This window comes from Eriocheir sinensis, unplaced genomic scaffold (genome assembly GCF_024679095.1).
Source record: "Eriocheir sinensis breed Jianghai 21 unplaced genomic scaffold, ASM2467909v1 Scaffold1634, whole genome shotgun sequence".
Classification (NCBI taxonomy): domain Eukaryota; kingdom Metazoa; phylum Arthropoda; class Malacostraca; order Decapoda; family Varunidae; genus Eriocheir; species Eriocheir sinensis.
In genome coordinates, this window is record NW_026111000.1 from 37,653 (window position 1) to 42,311 (window position 4,659).

The 4,659-nt window shown below is 44.1% G+C and overlaps 1 long non-coding RNA gene across 1 annotated transcript; it reads left to right on the plus strand.

Annotated features, from left to right (window-relative positions):
* The first annotated feature begins 2,123 nt into the window (after positions 1-2,123).
* LOC126990427 (uncharacterized) lies at positions 2,124-3,262 on the plus strand. The gene is made up of 3 exons (XR_007744368.1): positions 2,124-2,605; positions 2,796-2,850; positions 2,971-3,262. It is a non-coding gene; the product is annotated as an uncharacterized LOC126990427 (long non-coding RNA).
* Positions 3,263-4,659: the final 1,397 nt, after the last annotated feature.

Genomic DNA, 4,659 nt, shown 5'->3' on the forward strand with positions numbered 1-4,659 from the left:
TCTATGGGTAAATATGTAACTGGCATGGAGTACCTACAATTTCGGATCACCAGGCACCACCTGGATGCAGTGGTTGTAGCAAAAAATACCCAAACATGGGAAATAAGGCATGCAAATGGCGGCGGCGGCGATAGTCTTGGTCCTGGCCTGGGTCTTGGGTCGAAAGTGATCTGGCTAACCCTGCTCGGCAGTGGGGTCCCTTCGGGTCACCCAGATCCTCTAAAATGGGTGCAGGCTGCGGCGTTAGCTGATCGACCCAGAAACGGGTTACGCTAAATGGAAGATGCTATAAATATGCGTAGACGTCTTTGCCTACCATGCCTGAGAACAATGTGTTGATCATCCTCTGAAAAGTAATAGGTGCGGTTTTGAGGGCGAATGGCATCCTTAACCATTCAAAATGACCACTAGGGGTACTGAAGGCTGTAATCTCTCTGGATTCAGCTGCCGTAGGCACGTGCACCCACTTAAAAGGTCAAGAATACTGAAAATAGTATCCCCTTGCCCCAGGAACATTAACAAGTCAGAGGGGGCAGAGGGTACCTGTCATCCTCGGTCACCTCATTTACTTTCCTAAAATCGATGACAGGCCTGAAACTTCCGTCATTTTTAGGGACTAGGAACAAGGGTGAGTTCCACGGAGATCGGGAATGCTGAATCACCCTGGTCCAACATACCTTTAACCTGTTCATCTACAATCTGCCTCTGACTGTGTGGAAGTCTGTATGCTGAACTGTACACCGGTTTGGTGTCGGGTTTAACCCTAATCTTGTGTTCTCTCGTATCATTCGCACCTAAAGGCTCACCGAGCAGGGCAATAACATCACGATAATGATTTAGAAGTTTTAGAAGCGGGCCCTTAACCCTAGATTGGTATTTCTGGTCCACAGCGTCCGGTCTTTTTCCTGAAATTTAATCTTCCCGCCATAAATTTCCCAGTATCGCCCCACAAAGTGCTGCTGGACCAGCTGTCCTTTCTCAGTGCGCTGCCAAACACTTTAGAGGACGCCGTTCCGCTCCACGCTGCTTTACTGCTGTAACAGTAGGTGTCATGATCCCAGGCGGTCCAGATATATCATCGATGTTAGTAATAGGCCTTGTTATTACGTAGCATAAAAAATTATGATGGCAGGGTCTTATTAGATAGTTACAGTAGTTTACTGATGCTAGACAAGGCTAAAATGGTCTATTGGTGTGGAACCACTTATAAATCGGTTGCTATTAGGCTATATATACGTAATATGTATTTTGTCCTATTTTTCCCAGGACCTTACATCAGGATGAAAAAAAGAAGTGGAATAACACAGCATACGCCAAGGAAAGAGCTGTTCTGGACCCGACGTCACTAATTGAAATTAAAGCTCTAATTGGCCTTTTGTTGCATGCAGGTGCAAATAATGATAAGCATATGACTATCGAGGAAATGTTCAGTCCCCGACATGGTCCATCTATTTACAGAAGCACCATGACTGCCTTTCGGTTCAACTTTCTGTTGAGGTGCATCAGATTTGATGATCTCAATACTCGTGAGGAAAGGCAAAAAACTGATAAATTTGCACCATTTAGGTATGTGTTTGAAAGGTTCGTCGCCAACTGTGGCAAACATTACAACCCTGGACAGAAACTGACAATTGACGAACAGTTACTTGCATTTCGAGGAAAATGCCCTTTCCGCATGTATATGCCTAAAAAACCAACGAAGTATGGCATAAAAATTGTCATGATATGCGATGCTGAGACCTTCTATATGTGCAATGCTGAAACGTACCTTGGCAAAAAACCCACACGAGACAGACGTAATGTAGGTATTGCACATGCTACAACAATGACACTTCTCGAGCCTTTCCTAGATGTCGGGAGAACCCTGACAATGGACAACTGGTTTACAAGCCTCCCTTTGGCCAAGGATCTCCTAACAAGAAACACGACATGTGTTGGAACGATTCGTAAGAAGCCTTACATTCCTACTGTGATGCTGGAAAAGAAAGGGGCGACGAGAGAAAACAAGTGTCTTCCTCTTTGACTACAACACCACACTGGTGTCATTCAAGGATAAAAGGATAAGACAGTTATGCTGTTGTCAACCCTTCACAACGAAGCTGTAATTGGAGAGAAGGCAAAACCTGAAATAATTCATTACTATAACACAAGTAAAGGTGGGGTTGATGTGCTAGACCACATGTGTGCTTCATACAACACCAGCAGGAAGACCCAAAGGTGGCCATGCTGCATGTTTTATGGCCTGTTGAACATTGCATCTATCAATGCCTTCATATTATATAACGAAGCAGGTCAAGCAAGAACCAGTAAAGACAAGGTGCGCCGGATTTTCCTGCAGAAGGTGGCATATGACCTAGCCAAACCACTAGCCCAACAAAGAGTGGACAGACGTACCATCCACGGGTCACTCCCTCACTGTGTGAAGGAGTGCTTTGAACTACCACTACCACCACAACAACAGGCAGATGGCACAGGTGGAAGGGCACGCTGCCACTTCTGCCACTGGAAGACTGCCAGCAGGTGCAGGAGTCGGTGCTTCGAGTGTGGCCAGATAGTGTGCACCAACCACTACAAACTCCTGTGCCCCAACTGCTATCAGTAAAAGGTAAACGAACAAATGATAATAAAATATTTATTTGACAATTATATAAGTATATTCTGACACACAATAACACTCTCTCTCTCTCTCTCTCTCTCTCTCTCTCTCTCTCTCTCTCTCTCTCTCTCTCTCTCTCTCTCTCTCTCTCCACCATAATGTTGTCTCTTACTACAAAATTTGGCGTTTCCTGTTTCAGAAACGACCCTGTCCAGTGATGCCAAATTTCATAGAAGGGGGCCCTACAGTATGAGGTAACTAAAGTCACCCGAAAAATTATGCAATATTATTGCAAAAAGACATTCCCCATGTCTCATGGCTCATTTCGGGTATGCATCCCCTTGTACAATAATGGTCTTTTTCATATGTTCCAGGCACCTCACTTTTGAAGCTGGCCAGGGCAATGCAGTAATCTACCGTGATGGTCGGACCTCCAACCTTGTGTTTCTGTGCCTTTTCTTTTATTATGTACCTTTTTTGCAACTGCAAAAGATGTTTTACAAAAGTCACTCAAAATTTTACTTATTTTTGTTTCCTAGCTTAGTAAATTTTTATACAGTCATGATATACCTCATACTTGCTGTGATAGCATTCAGATGGATCTATTTTTTCATTTTTGTAGTCATTCAAACAATAAAAATTAGTGCTAGTATTTTTTTTTTTATTATTTCCTCAGCCGGACCAGTTGGTCCAGGTATACTTCGTATGTACGCTGTGGACCAGAGATACCAATCTAGGGTTAAGCTCGGGATAATCGACCACTTTGACAAAGTCGACAGATGGGGCCTGACATGTCTTGTCGCCGGCGTCGGGTTGACTCACCGCGCCGACACAAGTCCGCTTTAAAGGTTATGTCGACACCTGTCCGTCGAACGCTAATGCGCGTCCCAAAAAGACTCCATTTTTTTAGTTTAACTGGACCGCCAGTGTTGTTAACCACTAAAGCTACGGTCCTACTTCCCTCGTGTACCGTGTTAAGGGTGGACTCTATCGCTAGCGTGATCACACGACTAGACCCTTCTAGGTAAATGTCACAACCTACGGTGGCGTTAGGGACTGACACGGGGATGTGCAATGCGGTTCGTTGAGGGATTTCATGATTCCCTACAACATAGACATTTTTTCCATCCCCCGAAAATATCAGGTGGTGTTGGTGGTTTAGCATGAAGTGAGATGGTGCCCGTGTCAGCCACCGGCACCGTGGAAAGAGTCGGAACGGTTTGCGCTACCGACTCAGGAGAAACACTTTCCTAACCCTTGCTCTGTGTTTCTTTTCTTTCCCATGGAGAAGCGAGGCTCACAGGGTGATCCAAGGCCTTGAAACATCTCCTTTGAAACCTTACTGTATTAATATCTGGAATTAATACCATGCGACTGGACCGCAGTAACGACAACCCTAGACGACTGTCAGACAGCCGCGAAAAGTTTGACGTCACGTAAACATCCAACCGCATGACAGAGTAGGAAGACACCTACCGAACGGGCGTGTGGTACTCCCGGTGAGGATATATGGGAAGCGAGGAGGGTGCTGGAGCCCTTCAAATACCCTTCCCATGTCCTCACTAACCGTTTCCCCTTTGTCTCGTCAACACCAGACAGTAGATCAGCATGCTCTCTTAAGACAGATCCTCTCTCTTTCTACACCACACTACATTCACAAATCATACACACACACATCAATCCACATACCCATTCTCACGGGTATATATATATTTGGGTTCCTCATGTGTAATTCTAACTCTTAACTAAAGCAATATTTCTTTCCTCAATTGTAATTCTCATATTTGGTTCCTCAATTGTAATTATCATACTTGGTTCCTTATTTGTAATTCAAACTCTAACTAAGTACTTCAGTGAACCAAACCATTTACTCTTGTCATTGCAGCATTGCCTATTTTGTCATAAATTATGTGCTCTTCTGATGTATTAATAATAAGTAAAATCACAATTTACTTTCACTTAATCATACGATTATGTTATGTCACAGTTAGCTATCTTTTCAACACAAATCAACCCCTAGACGTCAGTTAACTGTATTAATAACATTTGGGTGCCTCTGTCTG